At 34.2% G+C, this 27,056-nt stretch overlaps 1 long non-coding RNA gene across 1 annotated transcript; it reads left to right on the plus strand.

Moving 5' to 3' along the window:
• Positions 1 to 11,109: 11,109 nt before the first annotated feature.
• LOC145728512 (uncharacterized) lies at positions 11,110 to 12,801 on the plus strand. The gene is made up of 3 exons (XR_014178105.1): positions 11,110 to 11,289; positions 11,935 to 12,229; positions 12,287 to 12,801. It is a non-coding gene; the product is annotated as an uncharacterized LOC145728512 (long non-coding RNA).
• The last annotated feature ends 14,255 nt before the right edge of the window (positions 12,802 to 27,056 follow it).

Raw genomic sequence — 27,056 nt, forward strand, 5'->3', positions numbered from 1 at the left:
ATGATAAAATTTATTGTTTTTCTGCTGTAATGAAATTGATTATTTTAATACATAAATTGGTCGTTTAACCTCATGAAATGGACTAGATTGGTATTTAAATTAGTGAAATTTAAAGTTAGAAAATATTTGCATAAAATTAGAATCGATTTTGCCAGAAGATACGACCAAAATTAACAAAACATCCGTTTTACCTACTACCTACTTTTACTGTCAACATTTTTCTTGTAAATCTTTGAGAAATTAGTTTTTTTTTTAAATATCGAATCATTACAATACACCTTTTTTAAGAATAGTAGATAGAATAACCCCATAAGTAATCGTGACCTTTCTATAGTAACTCTTACCATATAATGTGATAGTTATAGCAATATTATTCAAAGTACTGTATCTAATTGAAAAGCAATTTCATTTTCTACACTTGATTTTCATAAAAAGGTCTCAATCACACCGACTGTCACCGTTTAAATTTTATTTGTTTTTCAAACAATGGGACTTATGACTCAGTTTAAGGATCAGTTCTAATTTACAAACACTATTTACTAGGGGTCATTGTTATTTATAGTTACTAATGAATATTTAGTCGATTTTCGATGAATCTACTTGCAAATTGAAGTGTAAAAACATCAATTTTGATTATAGCAAATCACAAGCAATCATTACAGTCAAATAATAGCAATTTGATTTGCAATTCACTAAAATCTTAGTGGTAAACTCGAAGCGTAAAAAGACGCAAACTATGTTGTTTGCTTGAACATAACTAAGTGGATGAAATAATCAAGTGCGTGGTACAAATAGCATTGAAAATGACCATCTGTCAGGGCAACGCGTGCCATCGAACTGCTCCGAATTCCACCGGTGCAACACGGAATGCGTGCTTATCGGACCGATGATTGTTGGACGCATACACTGTTGATGATGCATTAGATGGCCCTGTATATGGAAATTTGTTTTTTTATACTTTTTTCCCGACATATTGTATCATACAGATCAGGAATATGATCTACTGATACAAATGAATAACATGCATCTAAGATTTTTAACAGCTTATAGAAGCTCAATATTTTACTGTTATACTTTTTCCTATTTCGATAAGAGAAGGTGATATGAGGATAATGATACACGCAAAAGTTAGGTTTCTTCGATGGAAGAAGGTAGACTAAATCTAAATTTCACAATTTTAATGAAATATTTTCAAGTATCGGTTGCAATTATTGTATTTAAATGTGTGACTGAAAATACTATTCCTAATGAAGCCCTTTGTTCCGTACTTCCTAAGATTACCTTAGAAGTACCAATACCAATACTCACAAATATCTCCAAAAAAAAGGAAGTTAAACTTTATGCAACTTAACCTAAGGTGTTGAAGGCTATAGAATATTTGGTTTTAAAGGAGAGCTTTTCTGATATTTTTAGAATGGTTCCTAAGATTGCTACGGTTTCTAAGGTAGTTAGTAGTAATTTGACGCCAATTTTTAAGTTCGTATAAATCTAAAAATATAAACAACAATTGATTGATCACATTTATAACAATCCGGTAGTTCACTTTGGCTATGTAAACATTGAGGTTCTTGAGAAGGTCCAAATTCTAGGTTGTGAGAAATAACGAGCCAGGAGGATTGAGAATTATTCCTGCAATGATAAGGAAGCCTAAGTCATTAGGCAAGTTAAAAAATTCCTCGCATGATAGGACAGAAAAAACATTTTTGCCATTTATAGTCAAAAAACAAAGAAAACAGAGAAAATGTGCCCTAGGAAAATTAGACAACTGCAACATTTCAAAAGACAAATGAAAAATGTATTGTCCATCACTGAATCATACATAGAAAGTTTCAATCAAACTCTACCTGACGCCATCATCAAGAAATCCCTACAACTTTGATTCGGCACTCTGTTGCTGAACTCCTTCTTTATATCATCAAATTAATTAAAACAAGAAGAAAGATGTATTGCGAACACAAATGATGGATATCCTCATGGAGAGATATTGAAGAATCTAGAGGCAAGAAATATTGGCAGTTAGTTAAGAACATCACCATTTACAAATCCAAGTCCAAGTGGACGGAGACGGTACATCAAATGATGAAGTAGCATGCCATGTATTTGCAGACCCCTTTAGGAGGTTGACCACCTATGAGGAGGTCAATAATTGGTCAAAAAGTTCTTATCCAGAAATGATTTAGATTATAGCGCAAAGACTTCTGTCCTAGAATATCGCTTGATTCGTATCTTCAAATCATACACAAAGGTAAATCTTCATCTCCTGGATATGACAGTATTACAAAGAAGATAGTGAGAGATCATGGCGAAACCGTCCACCTAAAACTTGTGGATATTTATAACTTGTTTCTGGAGTAAAGAGTGTTTTCAAAAATTTGATATAAACTTTGCTCCCAGTTATGGGAAAGCTATTTGAAGTCATCATCAAGACCAGAATCCAAGACCAAGTTGAGAAATACATTCCAAACTTTCAATGTGGCTTTAAACAAAGAAACTCAACCACTCTTCCAGTGACAGTATTATCCCACAAGCCAAACTCTCAGGTTATACTAGTGCCGCATATTTCTAGATATTAAAAAAAACATTTGACAGTGTATGGCATTTGGGTCTGCTTTACAAGCTGTACAAACTTAATTGAAATCCATATATTTTGATTGTCCTCATCAAAGAATTTTTATCAGATCGTTCTGCGGTAAGTCAAAATAAATGAACATCTTTTCATACACTTTTACAGGACTTTTATCAAGGCGTTCTAAAAACTATCCAAAGTTGACTTGTTTTCTTTTGCTATGATATGTGGAAGAACATCAACATTATTTTAGATGGCATTTTTGACAGTAGGATAGTCTTCTTTTTCTTCTTTAACCTGTATTTTGTCCACTCCTCCAATGATTTCCATGTCGATCTATCTTGGGCCGTCCTCATCCAAGCCTTCCCCACATGTGGATAAAGACTACCCAGTAGTCGTTGGAGTGACTTAGATACGTAAAGTAACTGAAAACGTTTCACTTAAAAATCTAAATAAAATACAACATCAAACAATTTTATTGTATCAAAACACGGAAGCAGACATACAACAAAAATTAGATAATATAGAAATTATAACCGTACCTGAGGGATAAATGCAATATTTATATCCTAAGTAGGATTTCAATTAGAGAAATAAATCTAAAGTGTTAATGGACGAGTAGCCGTTAATAAATCCTAAACAGGGAGCGATCGTGATCGAAATTTCTATTATGTTCCTTGCAAAACAATATATCATAGTTCGACATGGAGTAAGATATGTTAATGCTAATAAAGTCTAATGAATTATAATTTATTGCACGATTATTCTAGCTGTACAAACGAGATTTTGACCATTTAAAGCCCTCAACTTGAAGTCTTTACGCCTTACTTTGCATTTAAAGAAGTGGTTTTAAAATTATATCATAATGTAGATTAAATAAAGGGCTGACTGAATGACTTAAATTTTTATCAAATTTAAAAAACCGGCTTTGTAATAAACATGGTCAAACCAGATTGAAAGGTGACCAGATTGAATACACAAAGAAGTGTCGTTTTTTTCTCAACCGGACACCTTAGGACAAGTTTTTCGGACAGGTCTGTAATGATTATTCTAATGGTCATACTGGTTTCTAGCCCACCTTAAATGGCCCTTTATAAGGGCAAAAAAATCGTTGCAAACACTTGTTCAGTTATGTTTGTTTGCTGGCATAAATCTGCGAGACAGGTTGCAAATGCGTACTTAAAGGGTGCTTTTGGTGAGAACTGTTGCTTGTTGTGGGGCAATACTTTACGTCCCTTTGCAATTTATGCTAATAGACTAAAGTAAATTGGCAGTTACACTGCTCTATAATAACGTATATAGCTTTTAGTAAATTGTTGTAAATGTTTTGCTGAAATTGCAGCTATCAAGTTTACAGAAAGGGGTGACACAATAGACCTAAATAGTTCCGTGATGTTGATCTACCTTTAAAAGCAGATGCGAATTTTTTGGTCAAATTATGCCTTATTCCCAAGCTGGAGCCACATCTGGAGGGGTAACAACCATTGTCTAGTTTATAAAATATTTTCTTCGGTGGGAAAGTTCCGGTGTTTTATTGGGGGTCAAGACGTGACTGTTTGGTGGACATATGTTGCAAAGACGGTTTGTAAACTGGTAATTTTTCGGTAAGTGTATAGTATAATAACGTAAAATAAATAAAAAGCAGATGCTTGAAAACAGAGTCGGTGTTGTAGTCTTCTTCATTTCATCAGGTCTTTTTTGAACAACAGGTTGTAAATCACAACCGTAGGTTTGGTATTTCAGATGACCAAAAATATTATTTCTTTGTTTCTTAGCTTATTGTTAGGCAATGAATATAATCTTTTTAATGGCATTTTAGCCCATCCTACGTTTTGCTAAATGTTAATATGCAATAACAATGATTACCTTTAACTGCATAGTGGCATATTGATATTAGTTACCGTGACTAAATAATTTTATGGGAACAAGTCTTGTGTGAAACCCATCAGTATGTGTGGTACTGGACCTACCTTTGCTGTAGTTAATATAAAAAATATATTGATGATCAATTTGTAAAATAATTAAAAATTATATAACATTAATAGTTATGCGGAATAGTGGTTTACTGATGTGTTTAAAGCAGTAATTTTCTTACTCAAAGTGGGTTTTACCGGCAATTTGGTGCCTGACTAAGCAGTGACAGACAGTGTTTCTGGCAGTTCAAATTTTGACACCGCTTTTCTCCCTGACTGTACCAAATTGTGTAGTGTTTTTTCCGGATATTGAATAGGAAATTTAATGAGGATTCCAACAATGTGCCTAAAAGAGTATATTTCTCACTCCAAGTGGGTTTTACTAACAATTTTCCTTGACTGTCCTTTCAAACTGTATTTTTGGCAGTTCAAATTTTGACACCGTTTTTCTGCCTGACTCTACCAAATTTTTTAGTGTTTTTTCCGGTTATTTAATAGAGAATTTAATGAGGATTTCAAAAATGTAAAAAACAGTCATTTTCTTACTCCAAGTGAGTTTTACATGTTATTTTGTCTTTGACTATCCTTTCAAACTGTGTTTCTGGCAGTTATCTTAATGAGATTGTTCTTAATTTCGTTGAATACAAAATGTTATGTCGCTTAATTCAAAATTATTGTTGATGACGTTTCAATGTTACCCTTGTTCTTACTACATTAGCCTGTAAAATAAATAGGTTAAAACAAATCCTAGTTATAGATTTTGTTAAATAACAACATATCAATAAATTTAAATAAGCAAATGTATGCTTTCCAAAACAAAGTCAAATAAAAGAAAGTTACATAGGCACATAAGCTTTAAGTTAAAGTGTTCAAGCAAAGTGTTTTAAACCTTCCTAGAATTGTTTTAAATTGCCAGAAGCCTTTAGAACCGTTTTGAATATCCCAGACCTTCTCAACTCTACTGAGAACCTTCTGAAAAGTGACAGAGCCTTCTACAAGTGTCTTAAACCTTCCCAAAACTACCAGAGACCCCTAGAACCATTTTGAAAGTGGCAGAGACCTCTAAATACTATTTGAGAACTTTCTAAAAAGGGCCAAAATCCTCTACAAGTGTCTTAAACCTTTCCATAACTGTTTTCCAGAGGCCTGTATACGGTCATTTTTAAAGTTCCATAAACCTCTAAATTATATTGTAAACTTTTTAAAACGTGCCACCTCTAAGTGTTTTAAACTTTCCTAGAATTGTTTTAAGTTGCTATAACAATTCTGAGTGTGTTAAAGATTTCTAAGTGTTACTGAGAAGCTTCGAAAAAAAATCAGAGCCCTATATAAGTGTTTCAAACCTTTTTGTAACTGTTTTAAACTTCCAGATGTCTCTAACACTAGTGAAATCTCTAACACTAAGAAAATCTTTTAAAAAGTGCCAGAGGCCTCCACAAGCGTTTTAAACTTTCCTAGAATTGTTTTAAATTTGCTAGAGTCTTCTAGGACTATTTGGAAAATCACATAAACCTCTAACCCCTAATTTGCACAGTCATACTTTAGGCCAAGCTTAAGTTAAGGTTAGGTTAGGTTCTAGAGTTCAGAGAGCTAGTTGAGCAATAGCGATTATTACAGAATGTTTGAGAACATACTAATTGGTTCTAGTTTGAACTTGAAAAGTTATAACAATAATTCAAAATCGCTCAATTTGAGATCAGGAAATAGTAGATCAAAACTGTGTTGACAATTTTTCCAAGTATTAACTCAAACACCAGGCAAATTTCAGTTCCTGTACAATAATCTCTTCAATGTCGAGATAAGACTTTGCATTTTATTAAAATCCGGTCTTATAACTGAACAGTATTGTTACGGTTGATCTTGAAGTTTACCAAAGAAAACATCAAAACGCAAACACACACTACAGTGCAACTTATTCATGGAGTAGTATAAACTCGTAATATACAACAGGATAATGAACCCTTTGAACGATCGAAAGGCATACAACTAGGGTGTGAGTTATCAAACGGAAACTTGTTTCGTTTTGTAAAAAAAGCAGTATGTTTAAACGCAAGGTGTGACATATTCATAGTATTTGGACCTGTCCGATTGAAGTTAGATTACACAAGTGAAATGTTAACGCACAAGGTGGTCGCCTAACGTTATTTTCGATTGGTTCGATATATGCATTTGTTATAAGTGTGGCGTAATCGATATTATAGTAGGTGCAGTAGGTTAATGGATTTTTAATTCTTCGATTTGATACTAGATTAATTGTACGTTGAATTTTCTACCGCAGTGGTAATAAAGCAAGAAAAGTGGATATTCCTAAAAGTTTTATGGTGTGATATGGATCACGTTCATTTTGCTGTGAACGTGATCCATACCAGTGCAAGTGCAAACTAGGAATCATGTCTGTGTATAATCTGTGAGGGTGTTGGTACCTGATGGTCCACAATGGTATTTTATTACGCTTCATCGTCGAAACGTGGAACTTTCTGAAACAAGTGCATTAAAAATAAATGAACTGGGTTTTCCCTCAATTTATAACGCCGGAAATTTTCAGAACTTATGAATGGTATTAAGAACGATTAATAATTAATTTACTGAACATTCAACCTGTTTATTTGGTATGTTTGTCAATTAAGAATGTTTATAAAGCGTGTTAAGCATCAATTGGATTTTAAAGGATAAAATGAGTAAAAAAACAACTTTACTTACTATCAGTTACACCGAAAATTGATAGAAATAAAAAACTGTTCTCGATGATTGATAAGGCTTTTAATTCAAAATGTCAAATAGAAAATTATCACAATTTAGTTGTTTTAAGGAAATAGGCCAGTCATTTTTTCAGGAGTTGCTTTCCAGAAAACTGGAAATCGTTTAAGTACTTTTGTTTGGTCTAATACATGTCAACTTAATTTCTACTATCTCAGGAGGTAAACTTAATATTTGAGAGGCCAAAAAACCACATAATTGTATTCCTTATTTTTTCAGTGTTTAGTTGTACCTTGAAAACAGTGCGTCAGTGCGTCAACTTTAAAGATCATATAGATTATGGTATATTGAACAGTTCCTTTAATCAATAAATTAACCAAGAGGGTGAAATTCTACATGAAATGTAAGTAAGTATCAAATTAAGTCTTAGTTTAGTAAAATTGTCAAGATTGCTAAGTTTGGAACCACAAAATGCTAACTTCACAAGGTCTCTACTTTGCAATTTATAATATATAGCTTTACCACATCACATTGTGTTTCACAGGCAAGGTGGTCGCCTCACAAAATTCATGTTCCTTCAAAGATTGACTTTCGGTTTATATATTCAAAAGTGAAAATCAAAAGTTCCAAAGACTTTGTTTATTGTCTTTTTCCATATTCCGATCGTTTTTCTCGTCATCAATTGATCAGTTAACCTCCAAAACACCCAAACTCTACAAACATTTATATCATGAATTCTCCTTCTTGTGTGTTTGAAAGAGTGGTCTTCTGTGGTTCTGTTCTTACATGTAATCAGTAGATGTTGTTCTACTTCTTCGTATGGAATTTTATTCTACAGTTGTATTATCTAGTAGTTAAACCTAAAAAACGAAATGAGCTATTTGGGAAGTTTCTATCAACTATACTACTTTGTCACACAAAAACGAAACGTATCAACTTAACATAACCTATTGCATACACATATGCTTCTCAAGTGTATGTGTAGACTTTGATTACAATGTCGACGTCGACACTTAAAGTAGATGGGTAATTTCCCAACCCTGTCTGAAACAAAAGTTTTACACTGAATTGTATGAAACCATAAATTGAGGAATTTTTGTAATTATTGTCAAAAACGTACTGCTTAGCACTGAAAATACTCATATTTATAAGGCGCCACAATTTTGAAGCGGTATCAAAATAAATTACTTTTTTATGCTAAAGATTTGTTTGATTTTTGATCGTTCGTGTTAAATTTAAGCTGCAAACCTGCTTCATTGATCACTTCTTAAATAGCTCAAATAACTGCTCAATGCTAACTACTTGGAATGACACCGACAAGAAGAAACGACAACCTATTTGAATAATAATAATCGCATATACAAATTCCAAGAATGTTATATGAATAATCTCGACCACTACCGCCTTCGCCCGATTAAAGAAAAAATTAACATAAATAATGGGCCGCCGTATAGCGCCATACACCCAAACATACCGTAACCGCACGTATACAAGTTATCGCATGTTAAATGATCATAAATATGTGCAACGTTTTTGGCTAATTTCAAGTGATCGAAAAAATTTCGGATTGATAAACAGTTTACTAAAGTTTATTTGCCAGAACTGCTAAAAAATCTGCCAAGTAACAGTTTTGGGTTCTGCGGTAAACAGTAAACTGTCAAAAGGTCTTAGGCGTGGTCCGCGCTTAAGCTCTCTCAGTAATTAAGATTTCCCATATTCGTATTTACTGCTCGTGGTGCTTACAACTTAATTTATTACGTGCCAGAACGTTTGTGTTAGATTTATTGTACGTGTAATTGAAGTAACAATCAGTCCTGAAACTGGAACTGTAGTTTTCTTGGTCACTCGGCCAAAGAACACCATTGATCACCATACTCTGTAAACAGCAAGCGAACTAACCATTAAATTATAATTTCTTACGAATGTTTAACTCGGTCGTGTGCAAGTTCTTGTATATTTTTTCAAAATAAAGCTCTCGAACAATGGGACTTTCTTATGCCATTAGGAATTTCTAAGAAATGAACCACTTTAGGTAAAAGAGTTAAGTAACAGAAAAACACCTGTATTTATCCGCCAAAAAGGCCGTTGTTTGTACAAGGACAAGAAGCAGGTGCTTGGTTCAAAAATGACCAGTGTGGTACGAATTCTTGAAGATGTTGTTAGTACAAAAAAACGTATATGGGTGACATTGTTTTAATTTTTTTGGTAACTTTCAACTTGTATTAGTACATTTTCTTGTGAAAGAAAATAAGGGTGAGTACATAAATTTCTATAGTTTATACCAACATAAGAAAAAAAAGTCACAAATGCATTTGCAGCTAAAGTTTAAAAAATCGATGTATTATGATTTCTAAGACTTGTTAGTGTAAACAAATATTAACATATATATTATTAAAATATTTATTAATTATTATGTGGTTTTTCTACCGTTTACCTTTTTTTTGGTATACTTGGTTGTAAAACAGTTTGTATACTGCGCATTGCCAAATCCACATGTTTTATTTTATAGTGTTTTTTTTTTAGGTTATGAGATAGAAAATTTGATGAGGATTTTAAAAATGTGCTTAAAACAATCATCATCTTACTCTAAGACGATTTTGTCCCTGTCTGTCTTTTGAACTTGCCAGAAACACAGTTTGAAATTTTAACACCGCTTTTTTCTCTGAGTGTATTAAATTGTGTAGTTTTTTTTCAGGTTATAAAACAGGAAATTTAATGAGGATTCCAAAAATGTGCTTAAAAGAGTAATTTTCTTACTCAAAGTGGGTTTTACCAGAGATTTTGTCGTTGACTGTCTTTTCAAACTGTGTTTCTAACTTTTCAAACTTTGACCCCGCTTTTCTCCCTTACTGTTTTAAATTTTGTACTGTTTTTTCAGGTTACTAAATAGGAAATTCAATGAAGATTCCAAAAATGTGCTTGTCAGTCATTTTCTTACTCCAAGTGAGTCACGTGACTGCCTAGCTAAATTATCCTCAAAATTTATGACCGTTTTTTGTTCAATAGTCACGTGACCGTCTAGCTAAATAGTGCTCTAGAACCACGTGACAACTGTCACTAACGTCAAAACTGTCAAATAGTACTCAAAAGTTCAAAAATCAGGGTTTAGAAAAGTTTTCTTGCAGTATAGATATAAGGCGTGTTTCTGAGATTTATGACAGTTGTCACGTGACTGCCTAGCTAAATTATTTTCTTAAACTACGTGATATCTGTCACTCATGTCAAAACTGTCAAATTTTGATTAGAATTTGCAAGAATTACAGTTTAACACAGTTTTCGAGACCAGACGTGTTTCTGAGATTTATGACACTTATTTTGACAATTATTACATAACCGTCTAGCTAAATAGTGCTCTAGAACCACGTGACAACTATCACTAACGTCAAAAGTGTCAAACTGTGCTCAAAAGTTGCAGAAATCAAAGTTTAGAAATTATATAAATTAGGGCCGATTACACCGACATATTTAAGGGCACCCTAGATTAGGTTTTAATTTGACTATGACATTTTGCACACAATATGTCACAGTCAAATCACCACCTAGGTGAATCTTAGGGTGCCCTTAATTACGTCGATGCAATCCACCATTATATACCTAAAACGTGTTCCTGAGATTTACCACAGTTGTTTTGACAGTAGTCACGTGACTGTCTAGCTAAATTATACTCTAAAACCACGTGATATCTGTCACTAATATCAAAAATTAGAAAACAATTGATGAAAAAATTAATATCTGTATTTTTGAAGTATAGTTTATATAGCCATTAAACATTTTGACTTGGCAACACTGATCCCTGTAGTAAACACATTTCTTTTATGTTATCAATTTACATCACAAAACGCATAACATTATTTCTATATTGCAGTGCTTGGTCTTTAAAAACTTACATAACAATACAATAACACGTATTCAATGTTTTGAACATAACAAACGTATGCAATTTCGTTTAGGATTGGTAGATGGTAGTTATTAACGAGATATGATATCCTTTCCTGCTCTCATAATATAATCTACTTAGATTACTATGGAAACTGCTGAATCCGCACTTAAGTTCTAAGACTTTACAGGAATAGTTCCCACAAATATTGTAATACTTCCTAAAGTTATAAAAACGTAAGTACATTTTATTTGACTTATTGGTAATTTAAAATACTTCCTCTTAATTTTAACTGATAAAGTGCGACTGATGAAAGCTGACAGTGATGTAATGGTTTAATTACTTTAAAACTATAGTTACAAGAATAGTCGAACTCCTCAAAAAACAAAATAAAAATCAATACCTTTAAATAACAAAAATTGTTACTAGTTTTATTAAACAATAATTATTGTCAACACTCAATAATAGATAACATAATTTTTTGAAAGCAAATTGGAAAATTACATCTTTATAACGTATTTTTGTAATGAATTTAACTTTGTTAACTAGATAATCTGTAACAAGGCAATACTGTATGCTAGAAACCACTAAATAGCATATAACTAACCTCTGTTACATTAATCATTCACTTTTAATATTGAAATGCCATGTAAGACGTAAAATCCATAAAATACTTAATTGCTCTTTCAATTCAATGTTTAAATGCCCCATTCCTGCCTATATGCATTGTGTAGCAATTTGCTAAATCATGGCTATGAAATTTGATCCAACATTGATTGGTGTATATGTCAAATGCCAGTCCATTTAATTCGCATAATGAACATTTAACACTGACACGTAAAAATTAGCGATTATTCCATTCATTAACCGATATATTCCAGGTAAAAAAGAAAGAAATCTTTGCAAAACAGATAAAATCGACAATAAAATGTTTTGACATATCGTTTAGTATGGACAAGGTGTTAGCCAACAAGCATAAAGCGTTGCAAACGGCTACCTGACAGGAGACGGGAGGATTACTTGGAAAAATGTATGTTAACGATTTCCAATATCTCGAGAACTATCTAGATCGCGATATGACTCTTTATGGGGCAGCTTGCCAAGTGCGGTCGGCCAAAACAATAGGAATTTGTAACCGCAGATGATCGTAAAGCGTCGAGAAATATTATTGCACAGGTAGCAGTCTGCGTTTAGATCTTGAGACCTATACAGAATGATTTTTTTTATGTTTAGTGGAGCAGTTTCAGAAACCAGCAAATCTGCAAGGTCGGTTGTGGGGAAAAAATTCCAGTTAGTAGAGTTAGAGATTTAGTCAAATTTGGCGTTGAATGTTGATTTACGATGCAAACCAGTTGCATAACAGGCTCCTACCGTACTATTCCACGTTTTGAGCGTAAATATGTTAATATAAAAAAACTGATACCAACAGTTTTCTAACTTTTATCTTGCGTTATGCGGACGATACGGTTCTTCTGACGGGAAGTGCTGATGATTTGCAGGTGCTGCCGGATAGGGTTGTGACCAAAAGCAAACAAAGTTGAATATCAGAAAGCAACAGGAAGAAAGGCAACAGGAGACAAGGAAACCTACGACTAAGATGGCTTACAAAAAGACGTAAGAAACTGGAAAAGAGCAGCAGCGGTCAGAGAAACGTGGAAAAGAATGTTGAACGAGGCTAAGAAAGGAAGAGGCTAAGGCTCACAAATGGATGGATAGAAATAAGTTAAAACGTCAATAAGAAATCGATGAAAAACAAAACATGCGTTTGAATACAGCAATATTGAGAGTATCAATAATACTAGATTGTTTGTTTGATATGTGTCTTGAAGTCGCTTTATTAACCATTGGCTTTCTTTATTTATTGGCCCATTTTGGCTGTATGATATCTGAAAATTTCTTTATTGTTGCAACATGACAACTCAAGAACTTGGTGGTTACTACGGTGATACCATCCAGAAATACATTATCACTTGCTTTCGAATTCAAAATCCAACCATTGATATTTACGTTGATCAAACCAGGACCTCCCAGAGAGTTCGGTCGTTGGTGACCAGGTGAGGCTATTAGAAACCTTTGAGTTTACATCGCTAATGCTTAAAGCAATTGTCACTATCATAGTCTGTAAACATGAAACAACTATTCTGCAATTTGTTTTCATCTCTTCTTGAGGAAATAGTTTGACAATAATTGTTTCTAATAAGTGTTGCTCCATAGTAAAATATTTAGGCATATCTTCAACTTCGATAAGCACCAGAAGTTAATTTGTAGATTCTGTTACCAACGACCTCAGATCTACCATCTTTTTCCTCAGAATATTCGTTAGGATTTACATAGAAACAGAGATGTTCTTAGTATTTTCATTTTCAAGTTGAATAAAAAAAAAACACTCAATTGAGTAAAACTTTCAGGCAAATGATACCGCAATGGTTTGGTGACATTGAAAATTACATTCGGAGCAAGTAATTTTACTTCCTTAGTTATTGTCAACTGCTCATTTTAAATATGGTTCGAACATTAAATTACGACAACAAACCATGTAAGTACGTCTTGCTGGCAGTCCGGTCGTACCAACTACCATCAGAACGAGCACTTTTCATTTCATTAGCCGTAAGTCGATCCTGTTTGCTTCTGCCCACTTGTTTTGAGATTAGAGATCATTACTTATTTTATCCGACGAACCTTGAACGGCGCCACTTGCTCAAAACCGTAATTGTTTTTTAGACAGTGGCGCCGCAGATGGACTGCATAATGGAGAAAGTAAGCCTCCAACTTTAAACGTTCAACTTAGTAGGGCGGAAGGCTTCTAAGGTATGCCATTAGCATAGGTTCACACCTTCGCAACTGATTTATACTCCGATAATTTGTCACATTACGCAGATTTATTGGGTCATTAATTGAGCGATAGAAAAGTCACTTGCCATGTGCCACGTTCATAAATTAACGACTAGAAAAGTGAAATGGTACCTTGTTGTTTCTGTACCGGTCGTACCGTTTTGCATTGCTATACTAACGTTGTGTGATTTACTGCACTGTTGAAAACAACTTTGGGCTTAATTTTCTCTGGTAAGTCGTGATTTATCTCCGGTTCTTTCTCTAGAAGATTATTAGAGAACGTTTTACCGATGATGTCACTACTTATGTAAGTACTGGAAATGTCAGGAAACTGATACTAACCTGCCTTAGGGCAACGACGACGTCACTAAAAGGTTCAGACAAAATAGAAGCACGTGCCTTTAAAGAGATGACATCAAGTTTACCTAGAGAAACGTAAACATGGTCTCAAGTTTTGTTTGTATGAGGTATGTTTATTTAGGACCTGAAATTGACATTTCCTATCGCGAACTTTCGAGCATTCGTGGTGAGACAGATAACGCTGATAGGTTAAGGGATGTTTAATTTGATGATAATAAATAACTTAACATCCGATAGTCGATGAGGTATTGAATATTCTAGGTATCACCTACCTCCAAAAAAGGTAAAATGATTCGATGGTAAACATGAATCCAAATAAACTCTTATACACAAATAATGGCTTTCAGCAGTATTTTTAGAAACCATTATTAAACTGGTGGTCTTTTTTTTCTTCATCTATAGTAGAACAGCCAAGAACAGTAAGAATTAGCGTTCAAGAATGATATCATTGGGCGTTAACTGCAGCAACATAGATAATCCTGCAAAAATGTTGAAATTAACGAACGAGGAAAGTGTTTTTTGGGTAATTCCGCATAAAAAAAAAGCAGACAGGAACAAGGATGATAACCCCACGTGTAAAAGTCCTCTACCTATGGTCATACGAACCCTTTAATTTAAAATGTACTTTTTAAGAAATTTAAATTAAGTCAATTTACCCGCCAATAAGCTTGTTTGTCCAAATATTTTTGAATTTGTACCCCGGTTTTTCAATATTGTTTTTCCATTAAAAGCCATTAAATATTAGCGTAGGTCTGCTGCCTTATTTTATAAGTCTGTCATTTCTTGAAACTACGTGAAATTTCCTTTAAAATGAGGTGCAAGTCAATATTTTGACAGAAAATTCAAAATGGCGGCCTGGAACGCCATTTTGTCTGTCATTTCTTGAAACTACGTGAAATTTGCTTTAAAATGAGGTGCAAGTCAATATTTTGACAGAAAATTCAAAATGACGGGCTGAAACGCCATTTTGTCAGTAATTTCTTAAAAAATACATGAGATTTCCTTTAAAATGAGATGCAAGTCAATATTTTGACAGCAAATTTAAAATGGCGGGCTGGAACGCCATTTTGTCTGTCATTTCTTGAAACTACGTTAAATTTCGTTTAAAATGAGGTACAAGTCAATATTTTAACAGAAAATTCAAAATGGCGGCCTGGGACGCCATTTTGTCTGTCATTTCTTGAAACTACGTGAAATTTGCTTTAAAATGAGGTGCAAGTCAATATTTTGACAGAAAATTCAAAATGGCGGCCCCGAACTGTCAAAAAATACAACTTTTTTATTTGTCAAGTTACAGTTGACGTCTCGGTGTCATTTTATGTTAAAATTTCCCGGAAAAGTCTCTGGTGCAGTCGGTTTTTTGATATCTCAAAAACTAACAGAGTTAGATCTAAAATTTAACATTTTAACTATCTATGTTAATTGTGTAAAATTAATTTGCCAGGAACTCGGCCGGATTAAGAGACATGAAATCTGACTAAAAAATATTTACAATATGTGATATTGTGGTAAAGGAAATTTGATGCCCTCTAGCGGCCAAACGGTGTTATCAATCAGCTCATGTGGGGACATTTTTAGAAAGCTTGAAATCTGCTCTATCTTTTGCTTTCTATGACATTTTGACGTAACTTGTCAAATAAGGAAGTAATTTAGGGTCAAAGCAAGGAGTGTCCCAAAATATGTGATTTTATGGTGAAAGAAGTTTGACGCCCTCTAGCGTCCAAACGGTTTTATCAATCAGCTCATGGGGGGAAATTTTTAGAAAGCTTGAAATCTGCTCTATCTTTTGCTTTTTATGATATTTTGACGTAACTTGTCAAATAAGGGAGTAATTTAGGGTCAAAGCAAGGTGTGTCCCAAAATATGTAATTTTAGGGTGAAAGAAGTTTGACGCCCTCTAGCGTCCAAACGGTGTTATCAATCAACTCATGTGGGGACATTTTTTGGAAAGCTTGAAATTTGCTCATCTTTTGCTTTCTATGACATTTTGACGTAACTTGTCAAATAAAGTAGAATCATCAATTGGAAATCCTTTACATTCAGCTTTACGTTCATAAGTTAGTAGTCTGCATCTCAGAGATTGTTTCTCATCATCAGTTTCAGTTCTTTTGCCAGTGCTTCAGGATTGGTTTCAAGTTTTTGAATTGTCTCTTCAGATTCTTTATTTGAGAAAACTTGTGGTTCATCTAGTACATCCAAAAACGCGCTGGAAGGTTTATCAATAGGAAGTCCTTTATATTCAAGATGACGTTCTTTGATTGTGAATTGAGTCTCAGTTAAAGTACTTTCTTTTGACAACTCTTCAGATTGGGTTTGAGAAGGTTCTTCACTCTCATCCAATGTGACTACACCAGTTTGTGTACTGTTCAGGAAGAACGTCTTTTAAGTCTTTGTCTCAACACATCTAAAATTGCACTAGAAGATTTACCAATGAAGAGACCTTTATATTCTATTTTAGAATTTTCTACTACCACCTGTGTTTCTGGAGGGGTAATTGCTGATTCTAGAATTTGGTCTGAAACCTTGGGAGAATTTTTTTAGAGCAGTTTTCTGTACCATCTTAGGTACATTGATTACTTCTGTGGGTTCAGAAATTAATACTTGTTTTTCTTCAACAATTTTTGTGAAGCTATTTTTCGTTTTTCTTGTAAATTTTGGACTTTGAGTCTCATGCACTTCATGATCTGAGATGATTCTAATTTCGACATGAATTGTTCTCTCTCAGAAAGTTATTACATCCAAAGAAGAGTTTTACAGTGATTTTATGGTACTGTTTTTAGGTTAATTTGTGAGGAAAAAATTTTGGTTTTATTTGGGTTACTGTGTACTCTTTCTTTACCATGTAGGTATACTTCATCTGAAGGTTATGAATTTCACATGCAGTTGATTGACGTCAATTTTGTGATTTGTATTAATATTACTTTGTCCTACTAGTTTTGTGTACCTCAAAAATTAATGCTTCCCCAGAATATTTTCTCTCTATTTTGTATTCAAGAACAATCTACAGTTTTAATTAAAGTTTACTTATTTTGATCAGACATAGATTGTAATCAATTAACAATTAGCAAAACTTGCTGATTTATCATTGTTTCCATAGTTGTAACATAAAAAAAGTAATAATTTCTGTTCGCCTTTATTTGGATATCCTGCTTGTAAAGAAAACGACTACCATAAATTACATAGCAAGGTGTACGTACTAGGAAACTGATTGATTGAAAAGAGTAAAAACATTCTATTGATGAAAAGTGATACATAATTCCTAGGAAATTACCACACATGAGTAAGATTTACTAACTGAAGCAATTGAAAAGATAATCAAGCTGCCATAAAAAGAATCCTGGGAAAATTTAATTATCTACATGAAATGAATGAACACCTGCTAAAGAACGCAGTTAATGATAAAACACAAATACCTCAATCGAGCGGGTGCAATTATCTCAATTACTCGGCCATAAATTGATGCAAATAATGCAAAACGGCCCTTTAGTTAATTAGATTTAATCTTCTCTCGATCCTAATTCGGATCGATGCAATGCGTGAGAGAGTGACGATTGAGTTTTCTTGTGATTTTTTCTAAATGCATCACGCAATAGTGTTTAGTTCTTCCCAGGAACTAATGCTTCAAGAATGTTTCTGTCGACGTCACATCAACTTAAGCCGTGTCCCCATCGAAATACTTGGAATAGACACCTAGCCACTCCTAAAAGCAAAATACTTGATTGTCTTTTGTCGTACTTAAACGCTACCGAAGGCCTTTTCTATTAACACCGACATTTTTTTCGGCAATGGTATTTTTCGGAAGCCATTTTTCATTCGTGCGAAAACAATGGCGGTATGAATTATTCAGGCAATTTGTATGGTTGTACCCGTAGTGCTAATCGCGTGGGACTTAATTAATATTCCCTTGCTATTACACTTTTTTCTATCGCCGGTTTAGGCAGAAAAAATATTTAAAACGTAGCCCAGATTTGCATATAGGTCAATTATAGATTTATTTTTTCTGTGATCAATTTTATTACTTTGCTTAATTAAACAAATTCACTGGAAACGCACGTGCAAAGAGATGATTCAAAATTTGTTAAAGGGTTTTGGTGTCAGAAGATAAAAAAAAAGAAGAAAGAGTTGAAGAGAAGAAAAAGCCAACGAGACAGTAATAAATTGGTGATAATATAGGTGATGAAGGAAATGAAAGAAGAAATGAAAACAAATCAAGAAAACCAAAAGCGTAAGTTAGCAGAGATTAAATCAAGCCCGGACAGCAAGTTAGAGGAAATTAAAGCAATCGAGATAAGACAGAGAACTGAAAGACCAAGAACTGAAACTAGACTTTGTGACTAATGAACTGAAAACAAGATGGAAAACAGGATGGGAACCTTGGAAGAAAAAATGTCACCATGGAAGGAATAAAGGAAACTGTCCAGAACAAAAAGAAGTCAATAAGTTGCCAGACAAGTTACTGAAATTAACTATAGTTGCCAGCTCAAATGCTTGTTCGAAATTATCTTCCAGTTTAGAAAAGCGCTCCATTGGGAAAAGGCGGGCATTAAGACCAAAGGTGAACATTTGAGTAACCTACTCTTTGCAGACGATACCGTACTTCAAGCAGACAAAATGGAAGACCTCCAGAATATGCTTGCCCCAACAGTGCCGAAAAAAATACGATCTACAGATCAATGCGAGTAATACAAAAACAATGTCAAGTTCAATTCAATGGTCGAATTTGGTGACATTCATGTGGTGCAGGTCGTCAATGAATCTTGGACCGAAAATATTCTTCGATAAGAACATACAGCTGGCAGAAATCAACAGAATTCAATTCGAATGAAAAAACGGAATACCTCAAAACCCATATCTTCAAGCAATGTCTGCTACCAACGTTAACCTATACAGCAAAAAAATTGCACAAAGGAAGATGGAACGAAATATGCTGGTATAGATGAACAAGGAAAGTCATCGAATAGCGACCAAGAGGATGCAGTACAAACCCAGAAAGATAAAATACTAGGTGGAAGGATATCCAGAATGCAGCGGGAGTGTAATGGATGAGCAGAACAACTGACAGAATCGGATGGAGACGTGTCCAAAGATGGAGCAAAACACGCTGAGAAGAAGAAAATAGCTGAAGATTTAACAGACCACTGTCTTAGTTTCATCACTTAGAGAAGAAGCACTGTAGGTTTTACTCGGAACAAGTTTTCGAAGCCCAGCTAGGAAACTTAGATTGTCGTATCCAAATGTTCATAAATATACTTCTACTTATTTTTCAGGTTAATTCTTATCATCGCCATTCTGACTTTTGATGCTTCAGGCAGAGGTCTAAACAACTCAATGGAACCAAGTGTGTATTTGTATCCTTTTCTTAATGTCGTTAAAACTGTAAGACTGATTAGTTTTGAACATACGAGTATTAATTACAAACGTTATTAGGCTCATTCATATCACTAGAATACCAAATTGCTACAACCAAGAATAGTATCTGCAGTAATGTTAAAACACCCACGTAAGGCTAAATATCTCGTTCTATTACCACGTTTATTTTTGTCATTAAGTCAATGGTTGAAAATGACTGACATGGATACATTTTCCCCACACAATACATTTTGTGTACTAGGTTAGCCTATTCACTTTGAAAAACAAACTCAGTTTACCAAATTTCAAAACATGATCGTTTGATAGTTTAACGATCATCTTTGAAGAAGCTAGGAAGTCAGCCAAGCATCTAAAAGATTTTATTACAAAGTCACAAGCCAGTGCAATTCTAAAGAAAAAAATCAAAGCCCACGCAACTTGTTCCGATCCACTGCACTAGCTGGGACGTGTCTCGATTTCGAATGGTCTTTAATTGATTGTACGGACGTTTCCGTCGAGTTTCCACTGCAAAGAATCGCCGATGACAGTAGAAGGACCGATAAATTAACGGAAGTCTTATCAATATACCACCGTACCAGATAATTGATGACCTTGTCGCGATCGGAAGGTGTAAAAGCTGGCCACGCATGCAAGACATTATTTCATCCTATAGCCGGCTTCACACGTAAGATTAAACGAAATCATTAGTGATAAATATTTTCATGGTCGGTTTGCTCTTATGTGAGTTTTTCTTAACGGTATACCAAGCAGATATTGATGGTTCTGATTCGGTTTAATGTTTTCCGCGGTAGCCCCGGCCATTACCATTTGTTTTCGATTTTCAAGTTCCTGTTGCTGGGAAAATCACTTCGCGGCACATATAACTAATTGATAAAGCCGCCTAGGTTTGTATATAATACGAGTTCTCAAAGGCTTCCGATAAGGTTAATCGAAATCTCTTAGCGTATAAGGCGAGGTGCGATCAAAAGTGGGAATAATTAAATGATTAATGACGTCTTAATCAAAATCGAGTTGAGATTTTTTTTTACTGATTTACCGCTACAACAGGCCGATATTTAAGATTGTTTACTTTCAATTAAGGGTATACCGTTTCGATCGCACATACAAATGACTTTGATTAAATGTAATCGAATATGTTTTGGATGCACTTTCACTCGTTTAATTTCATAAAGAAGAACCATAAATTACATTTCAGATTGATTCACAAGATCTTGCAATAGTCGAAAACATTTTTCTGATGAGAAATGTTACGACATATAATCCTACTTGAATGAATAGTCCGATTTAAATAGGCTATATATCATGGCAACTAGCAACTAAGAGTTATAATGACAATTACGTATATAAAACCAATAGTTAATAAGGCATTAGGTATTGTTTATTGATACGCGCGACCAGGATTCCGGATACGCGACACGTTGTCCCTCACCTGTTGCCGCTGACAACTCAATTCTTTATGAACAAAGTGACTTTTACTTTAAATGGTAATCAGTGCAGTGGGTACTTACTGTGGGAATCGAGCATTTGAACGTGCAGAAAAAAAAGCTACTGGAATTACATATATGAAATACTAATGAACGATCGGTGTGGCAGGTAGCGTTAAGTGCAACGTCGTTAGGGCAGATCTTAATGACTGTTAGTAGTTGATTACATAGTCATTTTCCGCAATTTGAATAGCAATTTAAACCTTTATTCACTGTTGATTAAGTAACTATAATTCGTTCTAAACGTATTATAATTTTTTGCTTTGAACTCTTTCAGTGTTAATAAAAAAACCAGGCTTGGAATTCGTAGTGAAACACTTTTGATGAGGGAACTGGGCTAAATTAAAACCGAAAAATGTAGCTTTAGTAATACTACAACTAAATTGGCTACTGCGTATATAACTGCTACAGGAATTTTATTCTGAAGACGAAGATTCTTCCAGATCTTCTATCTGTTCTTGATCAGTAGAAAAGCTTAAAAACAAACATCAGTGGAATAAAATCTGATAAATTGCATTTGGCAGCAGTCAAGATTTTTCATACAAAAATTTCGCAGAACATGTGAAATACATGTAACACTCTAATCGTCAAAGAGATTTTTCTGTATGGAGAGCATTCAAGCTGGCCTCTTTGGTATCCAAGCTGGTTGAGGCACAACCATTGTCACTAAAAATTAAAACCGAGAAGACAAAAGTAGTAGTCAAAACACTCATAAGGACGACAAGTTGAAATATTTGGGCTACTTGATAACTAAATAACTAATTCTAGACACAGAAATATTCTGTTGAATTGAAAAGGATATGAGCATATCTCAATGTAAGGCTGATTCTTGATAATTTACTAACCAAAGCTTCATAAAGAATTAAAATACCATTTTGTCAAAAGTTGTATCTGCTCAGTGTTGCTATAGGTTTGTCCGCGGAGAAGATCCCAACTAGTAGTCAGAAAAATATGTACATTCATTGGCCAGAAGTCAGGAAATATCATAATAACGTGAGCAATCAATCGAAATTTCTTTGATTTTTTGTCGAAACCAGTAAGGAGTTGCATCTGCGAACAGACCTATTATGAGCTAACACAATCCATAAACTTGAGGTATTCAAGATGTGGTTAGTTATCAAAGACTGTGAAAGATAAATTTTAAACACACAATAGTAAATAAAAATTCCTGGGGTAAATGAGGAAATGAAATTTTGAAAGAAGCGCATTGACCCAAACATAGAAGAGACTGGAATCATCCTGACTGTCTATTTGGAGTCGTACAAAGTCGATTTGATTTTGCTATGATTGTTGATGATGAATATGGTAAAAGAAGACGAGAATGGAACCTGCATGTAAACAGAATATTTAACGACAGGCTAGCCAAAATAGTGCGTAACAACACGGAAGCCCACACGAAAGAAGACCAATTGGACAACCACCAAAGAAATGGTGTGACCGTTGGTAATCAACTTCACAGGAAGTGCTGCAGAAAATCGAAAATAAACAGGCCTTCTATACGATGATAATGATGATGATGTTGAATATATTTTCCTAATAGGAGGAAGCATGAGAAACTTACGCGTTTTGCCCTCCATCATTATGAGTAAGCATGCAAATTTGTTCATCGTTTGTAAGTTTAATCGTTTGTTTAGTCGTAAGTTTTGACGATGGTTTAGCATTGTAAGTTAGATAGTCAGATCAAAGAAATTGTTAAGAAGAGCAGCAGCAGTTTTGCCATTTTGTTTGTTTTTTGTATTAAGTTAATCAATTACTACAGTCACTTTATACCTTCGTTTCCTGTCAATAAATGTTCAAAAGGACGAAAGAAATAAGTAAAAAAGAAAACATAAGATGACAAAAAGTAAACAAAGTCATAATGTTTCTTGGGATGAATATAGGTTAAAGCACAATTTAGTAGTCAACAAGCTTTATCCTCAAAGGATTACCTAATAGTTCATGTTCATTGGTTAATTTGCATACCCTTTTAGATTTCTGTTAAGTAGGTTGAAAGTAATATAATGTCCAATGAATGTCCACTGTCCTTTTCTGTAAATTTAACCAGACTTTTGCCTAGAAGGCGTTATAAATATACTGATCGTATTTGTTATATTCTGAAATAAGACAAAAGACTTCTGAAATACTTAACCCAAACCTTCCAGATTTAGGTGTCTAACGAAAAATTCCAGCCAGTCCAGTTCCATCAGGTTTTACATTATTTTTATCGTAGCCAAAAATGTTAACAGCAACCAAAATGGTAAGAAAGTACCACTATTTACAAGCGCAAGTTTCGAAATGAAAAAAATTGCAACTGGAGGATTATAGAAGGGATATTCCAGGTTAGAGACAAACAGCAACCCTAATGCATCCTCCACGTCGTGCAGACGAAGAAATTTTAGATTTAGCCAGATGAGATTTAAAGGTTAAGGACTTACTAACAGTCGATAATATATCCATAGAGGTATTAATTGAAAAAAAATGAGAATGGTGGCTTAGTACAATTATCAATTCTGCCAACAATGAGAGGAAAAGCGTTGTAGTTGTTGCAGTTGAAATATCTGTAAAAAAGTAACTTAACAATCCGTTTAAGGAGTAGACTTACGTAATAAAAAGATGTGCTAAATATTATCATGTTCAGTAGATTCAAATGACATTTAACTTAATCATTTTAAGATTTTTCTCATAAATATCAATTGGCAAAACTACTTATTCCTGTAATAACACTGCCTTTTATTAGCATTTATCTTTTATTCAAGTCAACTCTTCAAATTCAAATGTAAACTGAATTAATCTACTTTGTTTCATTTCACTTATATTACGGTACGTACAATCACTTCATTACGGTTCACATGAAGAAAAAAGTAAAAAATAATTTTGGAAAAAAACTAATATACCTGTTGGAAAATTTAGTATTTATTCTTCACAGTATCTCAGTTTGTTTTCCCAGGCTGATACAAAACAAATTCGCCAAAAAACTATTTGTATAAGCAATTACATCTTTTTCCGTTGCACCGTTTATTAAAAGAGCAACATCAGTGCGAACCGTTTTATGTAGTACAAATATTGATTCCTAGAAGGATTATCTTTAAAAAAGGAAGATAAAGGGTTTTCAGTCAAGTGGATGGAAGAGGAAGATAAGGTACAGTTTTCACTGTTTTGATATTATATTGTAGATTGCGCGGTACTTTTATTGCGACTTCAAGGTAATCACTGGAGAAGTTTAACGGACAAAAAAAGCCGTTACAAATTATCTGATTAGTATTACATCGCAAACAGTTATTTTTAAATCATTTTCTAGGTGAAATATATTTCAAAATAATACTTTTTCAGTGATATTTCTGCAACGAAAAGTAGACGATTGCTACTCGAGGAGGGACAGTGATTTATGTAAATTAACTGCCCAAAATATTAGGAATTAGTTGTTAAATACTGAATTTATGTCAAGATTCATTGAATTGACTGATGCTTATGACGAAGCTTTGACGGGATTTCCAAATTATATTTTCTTGATAATTTTGCAGCAAAGTGGTAAATAAATGGTTTGAGTTGTTGCCAAAGAAAGAGGGGTGAACAAATCTAAGGCTCTTAACATTCACAATAGTGAGAAAAAAAATTAGAATAAAATACCAAAGAAAAGATTTCCCACGAGATTAATTTGAACCTTTAAATCAGACACCCTAAAAACTAAGCACCTAAAATATTTAGATTTATTAATTTCACAGTGCGAATCTAAATCTCAAAGTCAAACTGGCACATTTAAATTATGCGGGTTTGAGCGGCATAATTCCCACTGCACTTCCAGATTAGAATTGTAGATATAATTTAAAGAGGGTCATTTTTTTTGCGGCACGCTGAGACAACATAACCACCCTACAAGCTTTAGCGCATACGAGTGAATGAAAAAATATGAATTATTAAATCGCCTTAGTTCTGGGTCTTAAATAGTACCGCCCGAAGTGAACTAGGTACGGTTCGAAAGGTTTATGGCAAACCCGTAGTTTTGCGTACTATTTAAGGCAGGTTTCATACAAAAGTGATATGCATGAATTCATTTAAAAATCTATTGGGCTAACGCAGTGATTATGTATATGTAACAGTATTAAAAGTTCGAGACCCATTGTTTCGACTGTACGGTGCCTATTTGTTCGCTATAAAGGACAAAAGAATAGCCACAGCAGCAATGGTAATGAATAGAGATGTACAATCGGCTACCCTGATGGGATCATTACGTTGGTTGTAGCATTTCAATTATTCGATCGCATGATTGCGATAAATCAAACGTAATAAACACGTACCTATACATACACCTTGCACATAACGATGCTTGTAAACGTACATGTAATTAGGTAGTAACATTTACATTCCGTTTGGTTTATCTTCATTGCTTTTTTTATGTGATAAATCACGTGCTGGTTTAGGTTTTTTTGAGACGAGCAAAAGTGAACATTAACTGTTTTTATAATTAATGTGCTTTGTTATTCACCACAACTATTTAAAAAGTACGATAGATATTACCATTAAAGCAGTTTTCAAGATATTTCTTGATAATTTAAGATCTACCGAGAAAAACGGAAACATGTTATCGTGGAATTTTTGGTTTATTAGCAACTATTTTACTTAATAGAGATTAATTTAACTAAACATTTTTCATTTGACCAAAGTTTTTTTATTCAAAATTCCCATGTAATTAACTACTCTTATCTGGGACACTTCTTCTTCTATGTGGGTCGTTAGTCATCCACTCCAGGACATATGCCTCTCTTAATGCTTTCCTCGTCAGCCTTAAGTAGTTTGTATCCAGTTTTGATTGCCACTCTTTTCATTTGGTCAAGCCATCGTTTCTGGGGTCTTTCCAATCTTTCTTTTGGTCTTTATCTGGTGATCTTTAGGGTCCATCTTTCTTTGTATCATTTTCCTATGTGACCCACCCATTGCCAATTCAACTTTGCTATACGTTCTATGACGTCTTCTGAATCTTATCTCTAAGCGAAAACACAGACATGGCTCTCTTAATCGGCTAACAAAAGCTTAATCGGCTTTTAATATGATCTTGTTGGTGGGCGACCTGTGTTCCAAAAAGCCTCTTGTCGCGGTGTTCACTCCAGAGACCAGAATCAGCCTTGTCCATCGTACGTCAGTCATTCTCGCCACGTGTCCGGCCCAGTTCCACTTTAAAGTTATTATATGTTCAATTGCATCGGTAACTTCAGACATTTGGCGAAGTCTGACATTAGAAACTCTATCCCTCAATGATATGCCCAGCATTGCTCTCTCTCCATGGCTCCCTGTAATACGCGAATTTTATTTATGGTTTTCTTTGTTAGTGTTAAGGTTTCTGCTCCATACGTTAGCACAGAAAGCACACACTGGTTGAAGGAAGACCGTTCTCTTTAGACAGGTTGGAATGTCCGACTTTATCCAAATCTTCGATCTCACGAGTTTGGTTGTCTTTGTTTATAAGAGTTTCATGTCCCAGATATTTATATGAGACTATTTATTCAACATGATTTAAACCCAAGAAATTTTGTTCCCTCATTCCCAAGTTGGTCATAAACTGGGTCCTACTAAAATTAATTTTTAAACCTGCCGTTTCCGAAGCATCATTCAATCGCCTAATAAGCATCTCCATCGCCTCGTCAATTCCGTCTGTAACCAATACAATATCGTCCGCAAATCTCAGATAGTTCAGTCTCTCACCATCTTGTCGCTCTATCTTGGTTTTGCTTAAATTTATCTTTAGTCGCACCTTCTTTGCAGCATTGTAAGGCTGTTCTAATATTTCTCTAAGTTTATTGACATCACTAGAAATTAAGACTATATCGTCTGCAAAGCGCAGGTTGTTTAGGTAAGGTCCGTTAATTCGTATTCCCTATTTCTCCCATGATAATTCCTTAAAGATGTCTTCCAATGCTAGGCTAAACAACTTTGGTGATATTGGATCTTCCTGACGAACTCTAAATTTGCGAACAAAATTTATT

This window comes from Ips typographus, linkage group LG4 (assembly GCF_016097725.1).
Source record: "Ips typographus isolate SLU linkage group LG4, UJ_Ityp_2.0, whole genome shotgun sequence".
Lineage (NCBI taxonomy): Eukaryota > Metazoa > Arthropoda > Insecta > Coleoptera > Curculionidae > Ips > Ips typographus.